The sequence below is a fragment of the Oreochromis niloticus genome, linkage group LG7, assembly GCF_001858045.2.
Source record: "Oreochromis niloticus isolate F11D_XX linkage group LG7, O_niloticus_UMD_NMBU, whole genome shotgun sequence".
Lineage (NCBI taxonomy): Eukaryota > Metazoa > Chordata > Actinopteri > Cichliformes > Cichlidae > Oreochromis > Oreochromis niloticus.
In genome coordinates this window covers 49,382,029-49,407,282 of record NC_031972.2, presented here as the reverse complement: position 1 = coordinate 49,407,282, position 25,254 = coordinate 49,382,029, and the positions used below count along the sequence as shown (strand labels likewise).

General features: G+C 38.9%; 1 protein-coding gene across 2 annotated transcripts in view; it reads right to left on the bottom strand.

Moving 5' to 3' along the window:
- tp53i11b (tumor protein p53 inducible protein 11b) overlaps positions 1-24,988 on the bottom strand; it is a 34,811-nt gene extending 9,823 nt beyond the window's left edge. The window contains exons 1-2 of one of the 2 annotated variants that reach the window (XM_005450898.4): positions 24,841-24,983; positions 15,459-15,555 (exon numbers count right to left, since the gene is read on the bottom strand). The gene's annotated coding sequence lies outside the window, so the exon portion shown is untranslated. Of the gene's footprint in view, positions 1-15,458; positions 15,556-24,840 lie in introns of both variants that reach the window. The other variant, XM_003443877.5, reaches the window with a different exon arrangement.
- Between the last annotated feature and the right edge of the window lie 266 nt (positions 24,989-25,254).

Sequence of the window (25,254 nt, the reverse complement as noted above, 5' to 3'; positions counted from 1 at the left end):
GGAAACCAGCGGCGGAACAACAGCAGCACCTTTAAGCTTGATAAGCTGTTGTTAGAATTTATTTAATATTACTTTCTACACCAGGATCTTTTTCTACGTAGCTGACGGCTGGTAACTGTGCAGGGGCGGATCTAGCAAAGTTTAGCCAGGGGGGCCGATAGGGCATGAACAGGGAAAAGGGGGCACAAAGACATACTTTTCTTTCTTATTCTCATTTAAAATGTCTAGCTTTTAATAAATAATTATCTGAATCTTACACCCAAAGTTTTAATCTGATGTAAAATGTATAGAAGTCCATTACTGTATATAGTAACTGTTAAGTCTAATGTACCCTAGCAAGCTAGTACTTTTTCCTTTGGGAAAGTACCATCTGTGAATTCTGCAATTCTGTTGAAGAAAGATGTTGAATCTATTTAATTATTCTTGAAAAATAATTTATTTCTGTGCATTTTTTTTTTTTTTTTCCACGCTGCATCAAATTAAAGTTGATTACATCGATTAAGCATCATGAGGTGGAGGGTGGGGGGTGGTTCCCTAATTTTTTTTTGCTGGGAGTTTGCAACCCTATTAGTTAGGTTGCTTAATATTTCTGCTAAGTACTCTTTAAAATACCAGAATAGGGAGGATGGAGTAGGTTTAAGTTTATTAGATTGATCAGTGTTGCTGAACTATGAAATATTTTGGTCACAGTGTATTTTTTACATACAGGTATAACAGAATAGCTTTAGTGTTGTTGTTTATTTAAACTTGAGTATGAACTTATACAAAATGCAGCAAGATATTAAAAAAAACAGTTTTATTGATTAAAAAACACACTATATCGGATTCATATCAGTATCGGCAGATATCCAAATTTATGATATCGGTATCGGACATAAAAAAGTGGTATCATGCCATCTCTAATCAAAAGTCATCATCACAGACTCAATAATGTAACCTCCACAGTGATTAAACTGGAAGCAAAGAGATATGCACAAACATGCACACATGTACACGATGGAACAGCCCGTCCGAAAATTGATGGCTTCTCTACAGGGCAGCTCTCCGAAGAAGTCCGACGAGAGCAATTACAAAGACACAATCTTTAACAGAGAGCCTTGTCCACAGGAAAGGAAAACAATTTGTACCAACAGGAGACAGCTCAAAGTATTCAGCTTTCCACCCACTGGGAAGTATATCATCACAGTTAAGCTGACAAGGTAAAATCTGAGTTATAAAACTACTACAGTTGGTTTTTTCCAAGGTCACACTGGCAAGCTAAGCTGCACAGAACCACTTACAATGCACAAACACATTGTTAACACTCACACATGCCAAAGCACTTCAACACACCTCAGCAATAAAATATGGAGCAACTGTATGACACAAATCAGGAAGCATACCAACCTTTTAATTTATGAAGCTTTGTAGTTTTGTAAACAACTTGTTGAACAGGTTAATCACAACTCTCCCACATATAAATCAGTGTAGTCAATGAGCTTGTGGAAATTTTCTCATTTGGTACTCTGATTATTTGCTGATTTTATGCTATCAGATGAGAGAGACAGATCTCTGAATACTTAATACTACTGCTGACAAAAGTAGCTATGAGTCACATTTTAGTCCTTTATTACTTTCATTTGAGAAAAAGCTGAAAATTTTTTTCCTCCACTCCAATTATTGCATTTTTACTTTTTATATCTTCTTAGCATTTGCATGTTTCAGCTTTGTGTGTAGTTACCATGTTTCTGCAGATCTAAACTTCTTTAAAATAAAATGACACTATGACAACATATCAAATGATAAAACAGAAATACTGCATGATGGCATGATGATATAAAAATATGAGAAATCTATGCTAATTTTGAAAATGGGACATGTTTCTATGATGCATCAACTTAAAAACACAAATTGGAACTACAGAGCCATCATTTTGCAAATGTGCAGAAAGTGGTCTGCAGCTGTCTTAATAAAAAAAAGGAAGCAAAGCCTTCCCTGAAAATGGCACCATCCTCATAGAAGCACATCTCTTAGACAGACACATAATAGTAACAAATGTATCTAATATATATATTTTAGGCAAAGGAGAAAACTTTAATTTACCAGGAGCTGCAGTGTGTGACTAAAGGTATTAAAAGAATCAATTTTTCCACATTTCTACCATGAGAAATTTTTGTTCCGCTTCCTAAATTGTCATCTTAAAAATACTACTTTTTATTTAGTTTTACTTTTCTTTCCATCATCTAAAAAATGAAATTAAAAAAAAAAAAAAAAAAAGCAACACAGCACATCACACATGTAATCACTTTAACATGTCTTGATTCATTACATGCCATTCGCATTCCTTTGTATTTTATCAATACATATAATTCTGATATTGTTTACTTTTGTGTGGCATACCCAGAACAGTTATATGCTAAGGTGTTGGTCTAAGTGCATTCCTGTGTCAGATATGTGTAGTAGGGCATGACAGCAATCCCTTGTATTGGTATGCACACACAGAATAGGATTGCAAAGGTCAGTAAAGGTTACACAGCACGTTTACAGGCTTCTGTTGTCCATTTTGTCCCCCACACAGTGAGCGAAGTACAAGACTTTCCCCTTTTTCTGTAACAATCAACAGGAGGAGGCACAAGAAAGAAAGAACGGGGAATGGAAAGTAATCAGTGCAGGTAAATCTATTTTCACAATGGAGAGAGGTAATCTTTCTGATAAAAGGGCCTCCCCAAACCCTGTATACAATGGCTGGAACTTGAAGCAAAAGAAGTATGCAGGCTTTAATTCCAGCCGCTCCACACACCGATAATCACAACGCTTCACGAGAACAGAGGAATATTTTTTCCCTCAGTAACATCTTTCCTTTTTGCCAGTTGTAAAGTCTGATGCAAAAATCCATTAGTGCTTTCACACATTTGCTTTTTATGCTTAAAGGAACTGGTGTTTAAAGGAACTGGTGCCCACTCAGAATGATTGCAGTGAGACATTTGCCTCAGGCTTAATTATATTTTCTGGGGAAATACACAATTAGATTACTTTCCCCCCCTCCCGAAAAAACAAAACAAAACAACTTTTCTACTTTCCAAGCAGCAAAGTTAAACTGTTGGTGTATGACGGTGGTCCCAGTGTGCCAAATTACAGTGCAGCTACTATAACATGATTACCAGATTACTGCACAAGTTGTTAAATTATAGTTTAGTAAATATATTGTTCAGTCTATTCTACCCTTATGCCCTATTCTCATTCAGTACAGAAATGCAACCACTTCTATTGTGTACTTCTCACTCACAGAAAAAGTAACCGGGCGAATCATTTGCTCCACTTTCACGCGGACTCGACTGAGCCACAAAGAGAAAGCAGACCTTGCATCATGTCCCTGTAAATGATGCAAAACCCAAGCAATGGCTCTAAAGCCCCTCGACTGTTGATTTGCTCCACTATCGTGACCCCATCAATATCTGTAATAAAGCAGTAAATGAAGCGCATTTCACTGCATACATTAGTAAATCCCACATTTCTTCCACATGCAATAATGTCCCTGCATGTCTCTCCCTTTGGATCTCCCTACAGGCGCTCCTTGACTTACAAGACTAATGCCGATGCAGTTGCTTAGCAACTGCCAATGGACCAATTGCTTCTTCATTATTGAAAGCACCTTTCATGACTGAAGACACCTTTGATGACAACGTCTCTGCCGTCATTCTCCTTGATGTAGGAAGTGACATTTTAGGAATTTTTAGAGAGACTTTGATCCGAATCCCATTAACTGCAGTGGAGGCATGTTGTCCTGATGAGTGGCTTCTTGTGACGACCAAAAACCTTAAAGTGGAACAACTTGCTCTTTAAATCTCAAAAGTTGAAACAAGACTGAAAAATGAGGTACTTTGTAATAGCTAAAATTAAATATAATATCTAACAGTTCACATGTAATCTCAGTTACTCAGCAGGACACCAAGATAAGAGAAGTATGAAAAGTAAAGACGAAGGATGAGTCATGTAAAAATAATCAATTATTAAGCAAGCTGGGAAGCACAAATAAAGAAAACAGATAAAAGTTTATTATTTTGGCACCTAACAGTGAAACAACTTCAACATTCACAGATTTATCAAGATGAAATGGACCCAAACACAAGAAGAGCTCATAAAACTGTGATATTATATTTTACAATACTTACAGGCATGTGAATCTAATACACAACAGGTGTGTGTCAGGAGAAAGACCAGATTAGTCTACCAGAAGTCAAGAATGAACCCAATCTCCCATAGTCTGGTACTAGCAATATGAGAAACAAACAAAACCCTCTCAGTTCATTTGCAGGCTTTGTGACAGAACATGTGCCGTAGAAACGAAAAGCTGCTAAACACACGGAGGAAGATATTGTAGAAAAGGTGTGAACTCCGGACAAATCTCTGGTTAGCAACTAAAAAGATGCTCTGTAAAATATAATTGTATCACAGGAACAAAGCAACGTGTGGGTGTGAAGGAGCAACTGTGAACAAATGTGCTACTCAAAATAAGAAAGCAGATCTTACAGCCTGCTCTTCTTCTCTTTTTCCATAAATAACAGAAGACACAGTTGCTCAGTAGCCTCCAAATCCCCTCACCACCACATTTTGAATATCGACAGCACCATATAGTGCCAACAGCAGACAGCACACAAATTAAAGCCTCCACTAAACAGACTCTAGAAACAAGAGTGAGTAGTTTTTCCTCAATGAAATGTCCATCTCTTATAACCACCAATAATCATTTACTGATCTTCATAAACATTACTGCATGGATTTCTCATTGCTCTGATGAAAACTGCAGCTTCCACAAAGGTAAGGACAGTCTTTTCCTCACCAACTAAGATAAAGCTTCCTAGACCCTTATTGGACTTCAAATCTTCTAAGCCTAGAGTTGCTTGTCTTTTTTTGAATTTGGAGCTGCAAAGTGGTGACTACAATCAGAAGTGGGGGTTGTAACAGTGGAAAGCAAAGATTTCAAAGTAGGATACTGCTTCAGCCCTAATCTGTGTATGTCAGTAGCATGGTTCACACTGTAGGATGGCTGCTATTAGTTACCAGAAGATGAATAACAGGTATTCAGAATTTTTTTCCAGACTAATAATGTCACAGTCACAACTTTATTGTGCTATTTTTCTTTTGTTAGTGAAATATTATGATGACTCCTGAATGAACTGGCAGATAATTTGTCAGAGATATTCAAACCTGGAGCGTGTTAATTTTTTCTGAGACATTTTTGCAAATGAACTCCAGACCATTTATGGAGAATTAGATCCAGAACAAGGCATAGTTTGTTTTACATACTTTGTAACAGGTGGAAATCCTCCAGTTTAGGCTAGGAGTGACATTAGGAAGCAGAAGACATAACTCCCGCTCGCTCACTAGACCTTTTACTATAGCACTGACCATTTTATCAGTCGGTTCTCACACTGAAAATAACGGCACTGACTTTCCCTGGTAGCATCGGCAGGTCAAAGTTGTCATGTAATCGGCACCATTACAAAACTTTATACAAATTCAGGTATCAGGTATGCCCTACTGACTTGTCATTCACTGACATTTGTTCAGACGTTAATGTTTTTAAACTTTGGAAACTGATCCAGAGTCCTAGTTTTGTTTATTCTACTTCCTTGCAAAAAAGACTCAAAAGGACGACTTAAAAGCCACAGGCAACACACAATATGCTTGAATATGGGACTAACTCATATTTTCAGACAGATTCAGAATCCATTTATATTACTTGCATAAGAAGAGATAGACTATGTCAGGAATCAAAGAAAGCCTCTCTCTTCTCACTTGTGTACATCACACAGATGGCCCTGAGGGATTCAAAGCTATTCCACTATCTGACCCTCATTTCTGTCAGAGTATAGTGGCTCCTTTCTTCTTACATTTTTTATATTTTACAATGAGCATTATAACCTCACAGAGCCTCACTCTTCATCTTGCCCACTCATTGCTCAAATAGTTTACATCAAAATGACATCATTTCATGTCTTACTATTAACATGCATTATCACCTCTTACTGACTAAAAAGACACATTAAAATTGTGCTGATTTGCTTGTTGAAGGACACAGTAAGTGGAAAATTATTCTGACAACAATTTGTAACTGCATTACCGCATCATGGTATCTCTGATTATGTGTGACCACATCCAATTTCTGGGGAAGACAAAGGGCAAAATGTTTTCCTTCATGCAGACTAGTCCAGTCTAGGCAGTCCAGTCTGTCCTCTTTAAGTGTTCAGTATTTCCCAAACACTCTCAGATAGTTATTTAATGGTAATGAGATAATTCACTCCAGCAAATTCCCAGAAACATTCACAAGATCTGTGGACAGATCTACTTGTGGTTTGACTACGAGTTGGATATTCAAGGTTTATTCCAGGGAGACTAGCTCTATTGGTTTTTGTGTTTTGACATAACCCATAGCTGAACTGCAAACTGCCTTCAGAGTACATTAATCCAGGGTTCAGTATACGCCTGCAGTTTGGTTCCAACTATTCATATAAAGCAGATAAAAGCCTTACTGTTTTCTGATCTGCTCCCATTTTAGCGATCTCTATCAGAGAAGCTATTTAGTCAATTTCTCCCTTGTAAAGATTTATTTGGGGGGGAAAAAGCACTAAGGAATATAATACGCTGACTTTTAAGTACTAAGCTGGCTTTCTGTGATTAAAAAAAAAAAAAAAAAGTGGTGAAAAACTCAGTAATTCTGAGTTTTAACTGCTTTAAAAACAGTCCATTTAATTTTGTTGATAAATCAACACAATCCTGACACATTCAGAACTCAAATGGATCTACTTGGATTTACTAGTACTACTACTACTATTTATACATTATAAATACTCTTACCTGTATCCATTTTCTTAGGATGGTAGCTTCCTGTTAGCTGTCACTCTGCAAACTTTGCCTGTATCACCCCTGTTCTAGCTGACCTGCATTGGCTACCCATTAAATACCGCATCCAATTTAAAATACTGCTGCTTACGTTTAAAATTACCAACAACACAGCACCGAGCTACCTTAGCGAACTCCTTAAATCGTATGTTCCTGCCAGAGCATTAAGATCATCTACTCAGTTACTCTTGGTGCAGCCTAGATCTCGGCTGAAGTCTAGAGGTGATCGGGCGTTTGCCCTGGCTGCACCAGAGTTGTGGAATAACCTTCCGATTGCGATCCGGGCGTCCGATTCTATCCAATCTTTAAATCACGGTTAAAAACCTATTTGTTTAATCTCACTTTTCCTGCTTGTTAATGCTCGTACCTGACTTTTAGGCTTACTCCATTTTTCTTTATACATATTTTTTATGGCTTGTGCTTTTACTATCTTTTTACTTGATATGCATTTTATACTACCCCTGTGTATTAGTGGCAATGACCTGTGAGTATATTTGATACTTTGCTGAGGCCTTATAAATACTCATGTTACTTTTTTGTCTTTTATGTTAAGCACTTTGGTATACCGCTGGTTTTTAAATGTGCTCTATAAATAAAGTTTGTATTGTATTGTACTCAGTTTTATAGCTAGCTCAATTAGCATTTTTAACTGCTCAATAAAACTATACCTGACTACAATTAATTACAGCACACTAATGAGTCCATCATCAGTGGTAGAGCTAAGTGATATAGCCTCAAATTTATATCAAGATATTTCAAGAAAATTTGCGATTACAATATTTCTGTTGATACTGAGGAAAAAAACTACAGACTCACCGTTTCATTGAGGCTTGCAACCAAAAGCATTTATAAGTTCAAAGAAAATAAGGGAATTTTCTACCCCCCCCTCCAATGAGCTATCATCACTGATGACACTACCCGATAAGTATTAATCAATTTTCTCCAATTTTTAATACTACAAACAGGCTTATTATCAGACATGTCTGGGCTTGCCTCACTGATGGGCATGCTGGGATTTTATTGCCATAGCACTAATAATGTGATATGACACTTTTATATCATGTCAAAATTAATATTTTTGTATTATGGTAGAGAGGAGGGGTCAAACTAACATTTCATGTCAATCATGGTCAAGTTAACTACAGAGACATGAACATGAAATTGTATCTGTACTTTTCCAATGGCCTCACAAATTTACTTGAATTTGACCTTAAAAGAGCTAAATAAACTCTTAGGTTGATAAGTGGAGGGCGTGGATCCCAACTATCTATGTCTATAATATCCAGTGGTAAGGGTTGGAAAATAAGGACCAGTTCCAGTTAAGAGCCGCCACCAAATTGCCCAATTCCTTGAATCCGTGCTGGCATGTTTTCCTGACAGTTAAGCACTGCTAAACAATGACGTCAAACTCACGGGAGTGGAGCCACTGCACACCTGACACACACACACACACACACACACACGGGCCTTTCTCCTCTTTTCCCTACAATGTGTTCGCACAGTTGAGTTAAACCAGAAACCTTTGAGGGACTACTCCCCAAAACCCCCCAAACACACAAACCAGTAACCAGAATCTATAATGACAAAGGTATGAAGAAAATTTTCAACATCCAAGTACATTAAAACTCAGACTTCTTCAAAGTAATTCTTCCCTTTATTGACCGATGCTGGCTCTGATGTAGATGAAATTGCAAATGAGATTCAGTTGTGTGGCAAAAGGGCAGAGAGAAGAAGATGGGCAAGGAAGCAACAAAACTGATAGCTGGTGATACACAAAGGACAATCGAGAAGGCCACAAATTCCTGTCTTGAGTCAAAACAGACCACCAACACAAGCCCTGGATACTTTACTCTTTACAGCACAGACAAGATCTGTACACAGTTGGTCTGAGAACAGAAAAGCTCCTCGGTTACTATCAATGGATTATTGTGCTGACTCAAACAGATGATTACTGTCAGATCATCTGAGGACAGTTACCGTGGAATGAACTTGCCCTAATGATTTCTGGGATTTGGAGTTTCCCTGTCCAATATTCAGTTATTACATAACCTAGCGGAGGGGGAGTATATTCTTTTGTAGGATGACCTACTCCATCCCAATTACATAAGGGAAGCTTATTGTCCCAGCCATCATTGTTACTGTAAGATGTTACCACAAAATCTTTTTTTAAACTGTATAAATCTGTTGTAAAACCTGGTCTCACATATTAATAGATATCAAGATATCAAAGAGTGCATCAATAAATTTTGGCTTCCAGTGGTTATGAAACCAAAATATTTGGGACAAAAAGAATTATTGTTCAAACTCTCTCTCTGTTTTCAGTTTGAGCTAATATAACCCCCCCGGTCATAAAAAAAAAAGCCTCTGGTCAAGAAGATCCATCTTAAGGAAATAAAACTAAACATTTTAACAATGAACCTTTAGCAAGTTCATTAAGAGTTCCCTGTAGCTGCCTTTGTCTCTGGAGCATTCAATCTCTCAGTCCATTTTTGGTGGCACGAAACAGTCGGTTGTGATCTTTGTCTCTTATGTGGCTACTGTTCAGGTCTCCTGAAGTAAACAGGTCTGATGGTGCCCGAGGCTCTCTTCGCTCCCATCTGCATCCGTGGATATCCCGCAGTGAAGGCAGGGACTGAATTTGGCCTTGATAGGTTGGTTATATGTTAAGAAACACCCCTTAGCCAAAGCCTAATTTTTTTAAACCCCCAAATGTATGTATTTGCATTTCATTCAGATCATCTTTAAAGTTAAAGAAAATCCCCTATAAAAATATGTTTTACACTTAAATAACGTTAATGAATACCTGATTTAAACCAATAACATCTGTTGATACATTTGCTGTTTGATTCAATTGGTCTTGCTGCTACTCTCCCCACCTCTGGCTCATGCCCATGTATAAGGCAGATATGCATATTATTTATTAAATTTAGCAATCAATTTTGAACATTCTGCCTCATCAGCCCTGACTTGAGAGCACAGGCTGTAAACACAAAGCAATGTCAAATGTGATCTCTCAACACCAGCAGCTTCATTACTGGGAGAAGAACATCAGCTATGTTAGAATAAATTTACTTTGCATTAATTCTAATTGCAGCACCATTTGTCAAGGCCCTTATTTATACTCCAGTACTGAACAGTCTGGAACCAGTACCAAATTAATGCCTGTTCTCAAAAGATAGGAGATGCACTGAGTGCAATTTGTGTTTTTTTTTTATAATTCAGACTAACCTGCAACTTTCACCATGATTTTCTAAGAACCATTACCGTCAGCGTGCACTGTTAATTTTTAAACTTCTTCTCTAATTTGATTCTCTAATTAGAATAACACATTGCTCAGTTAATATTTTCTGTAGTGACTTAGAGTAACCTCTACCTCTTTTACTCAAACAAGTTGCAATGTTCCATAGTTAAAAACTTTTTTAACAAATAAAATCCAACTGAGAATGCACTATTCTACACTTAAGGTTGATGAAGCAGCTCAGCGCCTACAGCCTTAGCATGAAGTGGAGCTTATACTTAGAGACACCTTCAGTCCATACTTCTTTGAAGTTTGATTGAAGTCCACCTAAAGGGTTCATGCATAGCTTGTGTACTATAATGTTCTCTCTCCATGTATGACCAATAAATGCAGACATCACGGAGGATTCACATCACTCAGAGCCAAGCAGACTCATCAATCTGTAACATATGCATTATGAGTAAAATAGATACATTTATCATATTATGTATTCTATTTACCCCCCCCCCTTAGACAGGGACACAGGTAAACACAGTTAACCAAAGTAACACTACCATGAACAATGCCATGAAGCTATTCTTCCTTTTCTCTCTGTCTTATGACGCACATGAATCTGTGTTTACATTCATGCACAGAGTTGCTGTAGTTTGCTTTTGCAACATCCATATGCATAAATAGATAGATGCATAACATATGAATGTATCACAGTTGAATATTACACACCCCCTCTTTTTTCAAAATTATTTCTGCCAGATATTTTCATCTAATCAGCCCACTTTGCTAGTTGCATGCCACAAAAAAAAGAACAGTGAGGGACAGAAGTACAAGTGACAAAGCTTTGTTATTTATCAAATCATGTGCAACACAGTGGTGTGCAAGTAAGGTAGGTGGCTTATTTTTACCATCTATTACACTGGGGCAATGTGGGGGATGGAATTGAGAGGGAGAGACTCTTCTAATATGAAGCCACAGAGGGCTGCCGGCATTGTTGGGCTTTCTATCTCTGGAATTATTCTTTACACAGCAGGCTAACTGTGAAGCTATCGCAGAAGCTGCAGAATAGAGTGCCAACACTTGGCGTACACACACACCTGGGAGATGAATGATCTCCTCCCAGTAACAAAACCATCGGAGATCAGTGGGGGGGTTCAGCACACATGGAGAAAGGATGAAATGAATGAGCTCCCGCCTTTAAATGTACACACGACAAAAATAACACAATGCTCTATGACGCCATCTCTGCTGTAAGACACCAACCAGTAATTATTACTACTTACACATAATTATTATTTTTGCTGTTTAATTTGCTCATCTGTGCAGCAGCAGCATATTATTACACTGACACTATGATTTTTGGACTGTACTACATTAGTTTTAAACAGGCGTACCAAATAAACAGGCAACTCTGAAGTCTGGAGACTTTACTCAGGAGAACTGAAGGCCCTGGTGGTGTAGCGGAGCCACAGGTAGCTTGAAATACCAGATGTCAAATGCTTGTTGTCCAGGGTAACTGTTAGCCAACCATAATTAAATGATCTAATGAGGCAAGCTTTAATGACGCACAACAAATGGTTATTAGTGGCTAAAACTCTGCATGCCCAATTTTCCCCAAGAGACTACTGCCACATTACGGGAGAATTTGGACTATTTCATGGGAAACTCCAAATGATTCAGCATTAAAGCATTAAAGTAAGAGTTAAATCACTTCATCCATAATGATAACACTTTACTTACTACAATCCTGTACCCTTTACTTTTTTTCATTTGTTTGCAGACAGCTTGGGGAGGGAGCAGGCTACATAGGGTATTAAAGACTTCCTTTTCCCCCAAACAACATGTTATAGTTCCTCCTGGAGGATTTTAAAACACTCCCAGGCCAGACAAGATATCTAATCTCTACAGTGAGTTCTGGGTCATCCACTGGGTCTCCTGTGAGCTGGGTGTGGCAGGAAACTGCCAAAGGGTCAAATACCTGAACCAGCTCAGCTGGCTGCATTCAATGCTGTGTCCTACATTGGTGTCCCTATGGCACAACTGCATATTTCAGCCCCTTCTTTTAGCCACTACTCAGAGGTCATGACCTCCAAGTGGTAAGTGGTGGAGAGTAGGTTGACTGGTTAAGCAGAAACATCGCCTTCTGGCTCAGTTCTCTCGTCTCCACAGAGTTAAAGGAAGCACCAATCAGATGGCCAATCTCTAGCTCCATCTTGCATCACTTGAGAAAAAGATCCTGGGATACTTGAACTCCTTTAATGAAACTTTGTGTTACCAGTGAAACATATAAGCAGTAAGTAAACTGGAAGTTCTTTCATTTTATTCTCCACCACTGAGAGAAAGAAACTAAAGAAAACAAACCACAAAAGTCCAGGGGACACAGTGGATATTTTAGTAGTTTGATTTGGAACAATGTATGATCTACATTGATACTCCAATATTATACTTGCACAGCATATTTAGGAAACCTAAGGAAAACCCACAGAGGCTGTCTAAAAATGTAATCTTAAAAAAAAAATTCCTGCTTTCCTGTTGACATTTTTCTGTGTTTCTTTGATGTTGCTTTTGTGCAGAGAAGCCAAAAATGGAGTATGATAATCTGCAGTTTCTAAAAGTGAAGCAGATGTTACCGCCCTCACAGGAAAAACCACAGGGTTGAGAACATTTACTTTGTCTAAATGAGAACAAGGTCCAAAATCAACACCTGGTAAATGGCAAATGTAGGTAGAATTTTCATTTGGTATGTAAATGTGCCACACTGGCTGGTAAATGTTAACAAAATGAATATTCAAGGTTTAAAGTACAATGCACAAAAATCTCTATCACATTTTGGTATTCTCCTTTTCTCCGTCATCCTCAAGTTCAACAAACAACGAGCAAATACTAACCAATCAGACGCAGAGTAAACTAAGAGGTTGATTTCTATAGACGAAGAGTTTAAGCCGATTAAAACTTCTAAACATTTAAAACCTTACGATTACCTTTTGTACTGACCACTGATAAATAAACTATGTCAAAAGTCTTAGTTTTAAAGTATTTTACAGTTAATCAATTGTTCTGAGGACAGATCCCTCAGCTGGCACAGTACTACTATTTCAAGACTTCGACTTGATCCTTGCTTTCTCAGCACGTCTTGCTTTCTGAAGCGTTACCTGGTTGCTAAGCAGCACTGCCAGATGACGAAGTGTACTCATTTGAGGCTTCAACTTGCGTCACTAAAACCGTGTCCACATGGAATTAATGGCTCAATAAAGATAAAAATAGAAATTCTTTAAGTACCCAACACGTTGGTGTTATTTCAACATCTATTAATATGTATCTTAGCACATCAAAGGTGTGCATTTATGTGTGTTCTGTGGTCTCATTTAGCGTCCTGAGCGAAAGCAGTAGTTGTAGTAATGGCTGTAAACACACATATGCTGGTTTCCACAGAAATGTGTCCACTTTTATCGGCTATAAAGCTAAATCAGGATTTACCAAGCTATTAAGGTTCCCATGATAATTTTGTTATGATGATAGTGATTCTGTCACACTTAATACACTGCAAGGCAATTATCAGTGATACCTCACGATATCTGTAAAGTGACTAAAGAAACATAGGCCTAGAAAAGGCAACAAGCACTGCATTGTATGTGCATTACATTCGTGCATCATTGTTATTCCATTTTGATAACAGTTTGATAAGAGTTTCTTCTTCACAACAACAAGGTGGATACCTTTCCAGATACCTAGTGGATACCTAGTTTAGCCTCATTTACCTGACATGCATGAGTGACGCAGGGTGCCATAAAGAGGCAGCTCTAAGCCAAGTGGCTGCGAAATATCTATTCAGTTTATAGACAGTCATACTGAAAGAGGAAGTCAAATATATTGCCATATCAATATTTTGTTCCATCTCTAAGTACTACCCTGCAACACATTCAAGTATGTATAGGTGAGTGAAACCAAGCACAACTTCCTTGTTGTGCCACAAACTGGGAAGCAGTCTTTTTAAGCACAAGATGTTGACGTTACCATTATTAACTGGCAGCATGACAATCGCCATGTTCTGGGGCTCACACTAAACAAGCAATGAAGAAAATGTCAAACAAAACAAGTGAAATGGTCTGCAGTCTTTAGAGACATAAGGGTTCAGAACACAGAGAAACAACCCTGAAACTGAAAAGCTGACTACCATTTTGTTCCATATGGGAGAGCAGCGTCACACACTGCTCCCTTTCTCACGTTCACATCTTTTGTTAATCCTGGTTCTAACGTCATATACTGGGCTTAAAGGGCACATCAACCAGGTAGGTCCACTAATTGGTGGGATGGACTGGGATCCTTGCCAATCTCAGCAAGTGCAACCAGAAAGCAGAGTGACTGGCACTATTGTCACAGATGAGGGACTATACAGCATGCCCACATGCGCTTAACTAAATCAAGTTAAGCGCATGTGGACAACAATGGTCACGGCTGTAACAAACCATTTCATTATTTTGAGCTGCCTGTCTTATTCTTTTATGTATGCTGACAATCTTCTGCAGCCTTCTTTAGTCTGAAGAACTGCTATGATTATTACTTCTACAGTGATCATCAAAAGTAATCATTTCACACTATAAACCACTGTGTATTATTAGCAAACCTAAAATGTCAAAAGTAAAAGTACGTCCTGCAGAAAAGTGATCCATGGCAGTTTTATAAAGATTAATGTTGCTGATAAAAATCTTTAAGGTTAATTTTAAATACACTGCTGTTTAATCTACAGTAAGGCCAGTGACCGTAACAATGCTCATTAAAACAGGTTTTAATGAGCACAGAAAGAGGCCTACACCCTGATTATTAAAATACACCGATATAAACAACCAGAATGTCAGTGATGCAGTGGTTCATCCACCTCACAATCCAACACATGTCACAAGTTCCTTCCCATTAAGTAACAAGCATGACCTTGAATTAACGCAATTTGGATGAATCCCCTGAGGTAATCACTGTGTGCAACTTTCACTCAAATCTGACCATTATTCTAAGAGGAGGAGTGATTCTTCTGAAAAAGGGGGAAAAAGTGCCCATAAAGCAACACATATGACCCTTAGCACAATTTTGATGAAGTAAATAGACTAAATTCTGTTCATTATGTGATAATTTTATATACGTTTGCTTAAATTCCTCACTGCTGAAACTGCTTGTCCCACGAGTATGGCTAATGTATATTACTGTTGTTTTTATACACGCTATATGAATAAATTAGTTTTAAATAAACCTGCTTGATAAACCTGACAGAAATGCCTGTTTTCACGCTGATAATGAAAATTTTTCCGAACCCAAATTTCACTATTACACAGATGTTTCTTTCTTTACTTACAGTGTGCTTTTCAGTACTCTTGTGCTTTCACAAGCAGCTTTTCAGCTCCTTTCTCTTACTGTTCCTGCTCACAGCTCCTCTCCGGCCCTGGCGGCTACTAAAACAGGGAAGGCATGATTAGTAATGTTTTCCAGCTGTGATGACCAGCCTCCCCTGACCGTTGCTCCTCCCCTCCCCTGCAGCCGAGCCACCAACCACACCTCACCGCATTAATAACAACAACAATAATAATAATTTAAACATTTCATCAAATTCTGAATGGTTCTACATAACCAAGCTCTGACTCATTGTCAGAAACACTTGAATCAATTTCCACTATCAGTAAGAAAGTCACCTTCCAATGATAGAGCAATACACGTAAGCAGTCCATGCCAACAGACTCACACACCATTCTTGTTAATATTCAGACTCTGCGATTGGTTTGCCTGTCTTGCTCCCACACAGCAGACTGAGTGCAAATGATAAAGGTTCTCTGTGGCAGAAAATCAATACTTGGAACAATGCATTTTACAAACGGCCTTTAACTTTCCTCTCAATTCTATGCAGAAAATACAAACCAGTCTTTACAAATGCAGTGATAAGGCGAATATTACTCAAACTTCTTAATTGCACAGACAACTATATAAATAAACTTTGTTAGCAGACTGCAATAAATTGGACATCATTATGAGATGACAGACCAGAGATTATAATTTTGAGAAATCTAAAGTGGCCTACAGTCAAAACGACTATACACTGCCCATTTTACAAATGGCACTAACAGGAATTAACTTTTTTCTCAAAGGCTACTGGTTTCATCTGACTGAAGCTTTGCTCTAAGTCTTCAGAATGTCCCCAAACTCAGTGTGTGTGTGAGGCCTTTGATGTGTGGATATCACCCTTTTACCTCAGATACTTTTAAGCCTTATTAAAGTGCCAGAAAAAGCACAGCCACTTACTTAAATCGTGTTCAATAAACTTCACCAGTAGCAGTAATCTGTGTAGATCAACAGCTAATTAAATTGATTTTTACTTTCAGGTTGGGGGGGGGGATATAAACAGTAAAACCAATGGGCAATGAAGAACGCTGTCACCGTCTATCCTCAGGTATATGATGTTGGCACTTAATGGCAAAACTATGCAGCCAAATGTTTAGCACATGTGGAAGCAACAAGTGGCTCTACACCCCTTGCCATAGCCCACACTGTAACTTAAGGTCCACTTTCCCAGAGAACTGTTTGTTTCTTTACATGCTGAAGATGGACAACCACAACCAGAGGAAATACTACACACAGAGATAGCAAGTAGTGCAACTGCCACTCCGATTCACTGATAAAGAAGGCAGTAAGTAGAACATAAAAGTACTTTCTGTTGTTATTCCTTTCTTTTCAGTGTGATATCAATTACGCTCCATGAGAATTTATATAATGCTAATGTATTATAAATGCTTAAGCTAATGTAATGCAACGTTATAACTTGTAGTAACATTAGTAGGCTACCTAGCAACCGTCCTAATATTTCAGTCTGTATTCCGTTAGGCCTAAAATGTTACATTTTAACTTTCTTCTCTATGTCAGTAAATTCCTACACATAAAACTTCTGATCTAATTTCTGTATAGTAAGCCATTTATACAGTTTTCCAGAGTTTTTTGTCCCCATTCCTATCGCTACATTGTAATCTTTGTACACACCAAAGCCACTTCCTAATAAATGTAAGCACATCTGAGCAGCTCGCTAATCAGGTTTTTACTGAGCACCACAAAGACCATGTGGGCTCAGCTGAGTTTACACAGAAACAAATGAGGGAATCAACCTTAGCCAGTGGCAAATCAATGCTTGCATAAGATGGTTGATGTCCAAGCACAATCAGGTAGACATCTAATCATTAAGAAGGTTGCATTTATCTCCTAGTCCTTACTTCAATTATTCCCCTGGCAAAAGTCTAGTTGTGACTGCACTGCCTTAAACCATTTAGAAGAAAATTAAACCTTTCAATAGAAAGAAGAGTCTTGTCATTTTGCCTCACCAATGTCAGCAAACCGCGTCGGGTGTAGTGCAGATAGAAGTGTAACACCATTATAGCTGGACAACATGATTAAGAAATGTTTATGATACCCTTTAGATTTAATCACAGCAGGTCAAATAGTGAAAGGAATTAAATAATGATGAATGTACATTTTGGCAATACAAAAGAAATATGTGATGGCCCATACAATCACCAAAAAAAAAGACTCTTCCCCGTCACATCATGTCACGCTGCACTGATTACATAATTTGTAATGTAATCAACCAATAACCAACCTGTAGAGCTGTATCTCCTCACTCAATTTGGATTCTCATTTTCAACTGTGTTTCTACTTTTTACTTTAACATACAGAAGAATTATTCCTGGTGATTTCACCTCTAAACAAACTTATGAAATGCTATTCAAAGTAAGCACTTTGAATTGGGTGATTTTATGCAACTTTGTGCACACATCAGGGTTTTAATGGCTGCTATCAAAACAATGGATGATATCTAAATGAAAATCAACATGAACTCAAAAATATTTGAGAACAAGTGAAAAGAAAACTGCACGTGTGGTTCTTTGGGCTGTACCCAGCTGTTTTGAATATTCCGATATTCAGTTTTGGATAGTTTTCTTGTATAGAAATATAACACATATTAGATTGACCATCACAGACCAACTCTGAGATGGTTTAAATGTAAATCTCTGGTGTCCTACCGCTTTGCAATGGTGTCTTGCTCTCCTTCTTCCTCTACTGTGTTTATTGGATGAGGATTCAGAGGGAAAAGAAATGAAAGGTCTTCTAACTTTCTCTCTGAGCAATCACAAGCAATTTACAAGTAAATACAGCCAAAATCACAGCACAGTCATTGTCTGAACTGTCACACTCAGACCCTAACAGAATGGAGTTATTTGCTCGTTTTAGACAAAATAGGGGAATGACATCAACAAGCAGGGTGACAAGCCTGAGCATTTATATGCATTATGACAAAGACTACCCTCAGCATGCCACGTAGACATTTTATCAGCAGTCGTCTGAGAAGAATTCTCCATAGAGCCATTGGCCAGACCAAATCAGCAATGTCAATCTGAGGAGCAAGACACAACAAGTGCCGGTAGAAAAAGAAACTGGAACAAGGTGGTAAGGATGAATTAGGAACATGGTACTAAAACTAGCCATGCATGCCCTGACATGGAACACCCCCAAGCCATGAGCGGGGCCGGCCAGCCAAGAAGCACGTGGTAAAGACACCTTTGGCAGACACCAAGAAAATGGAGCCAGCTAGAGGCAAAGGCACAAGACAGAAGATTCTGGAGGCCTCTTGTTGATGGCGTCGAATCCCACAGGCACAAATGGCTAAAGAAGAAGAAGATGAGCCTTCGTCTTTAACCAATTTATATAGTGATCTGCTGTGATCAGTGTGATATGAGCTGCGTGTCCATTATACAGTTGAAAAACAAAGTGGTCAACGCTCACTTGATCCTTGTCTTTATGCTTCTGCTCTGATGTAATTAATAAAAAATAACAATAATCTAAATATGATATGCTAGCTCATTACACGCTTTAAAGTTTAAGGCAGAATTAATAATCAAGTAACTAATAAATGTACTTAGACTGGTCAAGAGAGCACTGGTGCATAGTCTGGCCAGTTATATAAACACACAATTTGCGTTTGAAAGAATCTGTGTGATTACACCAACTTGCAAACTCAAAGTTTGTGAATCGCGTCATAGGAAATGAGACTCCCATCCTTATCTGAACCATCACAGCAGGAAAAGTCACTCACTGCTGAACAGAGGTTGGCCAACTTGGACCAGGGACATCTTTTCTGCTGACAAACACAGTCGCTACCAGATGTGTTTGTCTAAATGTAATAGGCAGCTTAGGAAAACTGGATGATAAACATTTTTTATAAGCAATAATTCCAGCCTTTTAGGCTTACTTTTTAGGCTTACTTTGTCCCTTTTAATTAACAACTGCTTAATTAGTTGTATATAACAACTTTGAAAAAAGGTGTAAAGACATGTTTTACTTTTTGGCTATTGTCCAGAAAAATCAAGTAAACAAGAAAAGAATCAATTGATTAATGAAAACTTTATCTTAAATGTTGCTCAACAATACTTAAATTAATCATCCAAGTTTGCTATTGGAATAGAAATCTAGTGACTTTGTTAGAAGACCTGCTTCAGTGAAAAGACCTGGAACTTGAACGTAATGCATAATGCAGTAAAAGAGTAACAGTTGTGAGTTTAGCAGAATCCAAATGTTCAGTGGTGAACTTCTGATGAGGACCTTATGCTTAAGTAGAATCTGTGAGTGAATAAAGAAACCAAACTATACCATAGGGCTTATTGAACCTCCACAGGGGTGGCATGGATGTGACACTGTGAACCCACAGGGAGGTGAAGCTGCTGCCTCAATTCTCAACATTTAGCAGAGGAGATCCTTTGTTTTCTCTCATCACACTGTAGGTTTGAATCCTCCCAGTAAAAGGGTGCCAGGAAGTCAGCTAACCAGACATACGAGGGTGTTGAAAACGTCAGTCGTAATGTCTGTGTGCTCCTGAGGATAAATGAATGGAGACTTTGTTCAAATGGCAAAGGGGAAAGGTGAAACCATGGGGGGGGGGGAAATCTCTCAATGCAGGAGCACATACAAGCAGCCAAAACAATCACAATGTTCCACTGAGAGCACGAATACATACAGACTCAATTAACCCGACTCCACAGCATAGCTCTGTGAGCAGCTAACCAGCACAGCATGAATTATTTCTTATTTTGGAAGACAGCAGGTCTTTTACCAGACATACCCATTTCTATTTCATTTCACTGCTGACTTCTTTCACTCCTGTGCTATTGTACAGGAGTGCAACAAACCAGCTGTAGTGCTTAACACAGATTTAGATTCTATTGGTTATTTATTCTATGAGCATATGCACACCCATGTGTGCATACTGTTCTATTACAGCTGTGCATGCTTGCACATGTACACTCGCTCACTGCTTATCACAGCTTCAACCAAGATGACTAAAAGAGAAATCTCAGTCAACAAGCTATTTCTAAAGGAAGTAAAACTCACAAGGTTTCCATTATTAACCGTTGTCCCCAGATCGCTCAGGGTCTCTCACATGGTCTGCTTTCTGTACTCTGTCGCTCACCCCTGCGCTGCTATGCAAGTCAGTCTGCTGCTGCAGGGGGCCCTTTATAACCATATTTGTACCCTAGGGATCCCGCAGTGGAGGCTGTGGACCGACAGGCACCACTGGTTGGGGCGAAGGGGCTTTAGAGTCAGAAGTCCCAGTCAGACAACCCTGTGTCCCCTGGAGCCCACATATGTTTGTTTTTTTCCTGAGGTTTTTTCCACATACGAATTATATTTAAAGTATAAGGAAATCCCCCATAAATAGTAAAGTTTTAATCTTCAGTAAGTGCAAAACTTTTAAGTTCATGAATAATCAAGATGACTGACCAAAATAGTTGTGTTTATGCTTTTTGCTGTAATCAAACAGGCTTAATACAGTTTAAAGCTTAAAAAAACAACAACAGAGCAATATAATCAAGTGTCTCTTCTGTAAGCCTCTAATCTTGCTGATGAATTCAATCTCCACCGTCTTTGACTGCAGCTGCCGATGGCGGTCTTTGTTCTGCTCAGCAGCCTTGCTAAGCTTGGCATAGCAGCACACAAACCAGCTCTCCACCTGCTGCCAGTTCTGATTAGAGTGGCCTTCTAGCTCCCTGTGGAGCTCCGAGCAGAACAAGGACTACCATCACCAGCTGCAGTCCAAGATAATAGATGAGATCCTCTCTTAAAACACCTGAAGGATACTGGAGGTGTTTGACCCAAACTGTCCAGTGAGCCACTCGGTAGGGATAACAGGATAATCAAATGGCAGAGGAGAGCTGGTTAGCAGCAAAAATGAGACAGGAGTTGTCGACAATTAAACTGATAATGAATGGCATCGCCGTTTGAGGGAAAAAACAAACAAACAAAAAAAAAAGTAGCCTGTATGTCGGAAGCTTTACTCTACTTCCTGATTATAAATACTATTGGCTGTGGTCACACCTTGAGCATAAGGATGCAAGTGAGTCTGACAAAAGATAACAGTAATATTGCAGAAGGAATTACAGTGCTCATCATGGAAATGGACCCAGGATGAGATTTTGTAGAGTTTGTCTGGAATTCTCGAAATGAAAGGACTTGCCAAATATTCACTAAAATTGTCCAAAGTCTTTTGCCAACATTCAACCACAGAGCCACTTTCTGCCTTTCCTAGATCAATAAGTCTACAACCTCCATAAAACGACAAAATCTGAAAAGCAACATGGAGTCTTAGCTTCTCTAATCTTGTCCACTAGGAATAAACCGGGACTCATCTGCTGAAAGGTCCTTATTAAAGCTTATAGCTAACCCAGAGTCACAGCAGACAGAAGGAAATTAAAAGCAAAGACACCAGGAAGAAAGCCATCTTCACTGGCATGACAATATTGCTGGTGCACAGTAAGCCCTGGAGACAGACCAGAAGTCAGTAGAAAAAGATTAAACTAAATATAGCTTACCACAGTTTCGCTCAAGTAAATCATATTTGTTGCTATTCTGAGGATAGCCTACATCTAAAGAGACGATTATGAAAGGAGCGCAGTAGAAGATGCCCTCATTCAGGGATGTGGTTTGAACAAAATTCTTACTCTAACCATTTACATAACATTTAAAAACAAGGCTTGAGGCAAAACTCTGATTTTTTTCCCCTACAGCAACAACGTGTGCTACATTTTGATTTGTAAAGGATAATGCAATAGAAACAAATGTTCTCTGTGTTAAAAATGGAATAGCTAGTTTGGGTCCGTGCTGGTGCACAGTGTTGTGAACTGAAATGTTTTTAAAATTACTGAGAGGTTAATACAAAAAAATGTTACCATCTGCTTTCCTTACCCATCATGCAGCAAAACAAGAATGTTTATGTGCCTGTGGGACTGCCCAAAGCTGTACTCTGTGCTACTGCTTGTCTCAGTGCACTTTGATATAAGACTACTCAGAGACACATAAACACATCTACATATGCTTCTGCTGAACTCTCACAGGGTGATGTTGGCCTCGCAGCCCAACTCCACTGAGACCAGCCCAACTCCCTATCCAGCCTGGTGGAGTGCACGGGGACACACTCAAAACCTGCAGTTCTGCACTGCAGGCACCCCTCTCAGGATTTCATTGGTCAGACAGATATTAAGCACAGTTGCATGACAGTGTGTGCCACTTCTGTGTGACACAGTGAACCGTGATATTGTTCTACATGAGAGCCATTAGTGAGAAGGGCTTGCAACAAAAGCTGAAAGAGTCTTTGAGGGTTAGCTAAGGTGACGGTATCCTGCAGGCAGAAGCGTTCACAGGAAAGGCAAATTGCCCAAAAGGTCAACATCGAGCCACATCTGACCTCTTTACTGGAGCCACTACTTCATTCAGAGTGCTACTATGTTAACAGTAAAAATACCTGATGGTTAGATTATCCTCACTTAGCTTAAAAGATTGGCTAATTCTGAGCAAGTACCTCAGCTGGAAAACATGTCTACATCAGTACAGCCACAGTATCACCAAAAGGCATCCAGTGCTGCCCACTCAACATCAGGTTTTTTGTTTTGTTTTTTTCATATTTCACAAAGCTGGGAACTTTGTCGCCATGAGCACGAAGAATAATGATCGAAGCGCAGTTTACCATTTCCTTGACCAATAAGAAACCACTGCTCACACAGAGAGCCTGGATGAGATGTCCAAGTGCAAGATGATTAGGGGGAAAACAGTGCGACTCAAATGCATGGAAAAAGGGATAGGGGGAAAAAAAGCTTCATTCATGAGAACAGCAATCCAGCGATGCAATTTTAAAGGCTTCAAGCTGAGAGGAAAAGCCCTCATTTGTCTCCTCGTGTGACATTTTGAAATATTAGATTTTTTGCAAACGCTTCTGAGGCACTTTCGTCATGCTGCTTTTTGTCTGACTCACACCAGCATCATGAGTTAGGTGTTCAATCGCTTGTTGCCTTGCAAACAAGGGCGTGTCAATGAGCACGCATGTACCGAGTAGTGGTATCACTCTGAGGTAGGGGAAGGAAGGAGGGGGAAAAAAAAAAAAAAAAAAACCCACAGACAACTCTTCACCATCTACCAGGCAGAAAGTGGAAAACGCACTTTTAGTTTACATTTCAATCAGCAACTCTCAGGAGAAAAAGAAGCGAGACTTTCCCCTCAGACAACTAAACACTCACAGCATGACTGTTTATTCAGCGTCTACTGAGGGATTGCTGAACTCCGCTTGGGACAAGTCTTGACACACCAATCACTAATGTGACCTGCAGGCGTTAAGCAGGCTCCCACACACTGAGGGATTTTTAATTTCCTACAATGAGGGGCAGTTCTTTAAACACACATCAAATCAGTAGCCATGCTTCATCTTAATTCATCTTAATTACAATTTCAAGAGAAAGCATAAATGTGGACAGTGTACACTTGCAGAAATTCCTTTCATTTTTATATTACAAACACTGCAGCACACTGAGGTATGCATGCATGTGTCCTCTCTTCTCTTTATAATAAACACAGCTGCTTCTGAGGCATTTCTCAAGAAAACACATTAAGATGTCATTATAATCTGTCAGTATAAGAAGATATTAGTTTGTTATGGCTTTCAATGCCCAACCACTCTGATTAAAATGAGTTTCCACCTCTGTCATTGAGCCAATGCCTTAACTTGTTTAAAAATAATAATAAATGTATAACGAAATCCTTAAACTTGGAAGATTGTTATTTAAAACCAAGCCAAAAAAGAAAGAAAATACAATATAGACTGTGTCGTGTTGAATAACGACAGTAAAATGCTTTAAAGCCGAATAACCAAACAATTATTAGCTGCTCCCAAACATGTACTGGGTGGGGTGCAGCAGCTCAGACGTTCACACAGATAGTTATGAAGCTAATGTATAGCTAAAAATTAAATACTAACACAGCCTTTTATCCCTATAGCTACAACGCTACGCTAGGAATAGCGTTAAACTTACTGAGGTGGGGTTTGACAGAGCTGTTCACCACTTTCAACTTCATTGCCCCCCGGCTGTGGTAACATACTATTAAAGCTTTTAAGAAAACTGAAATAAACTACTCATACAACAGGAGGGATAAAAGCTACCGCGGTGGGAAGAAAAATTAAAAAACCTTTTTCAGGAAGAAAACAAAAAGGCTTTCCGAGTCATGCAGCGCGTAATGACTTCTGTTTTATCTCGCAGTTAACAATTAACTCTCCGAGACGAAAACAAAGCGTGAAGCATCTTAAAGTAAAACTGTAGTTCGTTAAAAGGGAAGAGGAAAAACGGAAAATGTGCTCAAAACACGAGGACGAGTGTGTAACTTACAGCTGGGAGCGGAGCGGTATCCAAAGTTTGCCTGAGAAGGAGACGTTAGCTGCGGTTACAGCGGGAGAGCAGAGCAGGCTTTGTGGAGGTTCATCGCAGCGCTCGGTGCTTTCACGGACCCCGGAGCAGCAAACAATCATCAACCGCGCTACCGTAATAACCGCCGCTCACACCAGTGCGCACAGCCACATTCTTCTACCGTAATACACAGAGTAGCAAAAGCCCGCCAGAGTGATCTACAGCCCCAAATTTTAAAAGCAAAATAAAGAATGGTTTAATGAGTGTGCTGATCTGTTATTCGCGGTAAGTAAAAACATAAAAAGACTTGAAAGTAGTTTTACTTCATTTGTTTGTGTTTTCTTCCTAAGTTAGTCTTTAACTTAGGAAAGTTAAGTCTAGTAGATGACCAGTGGC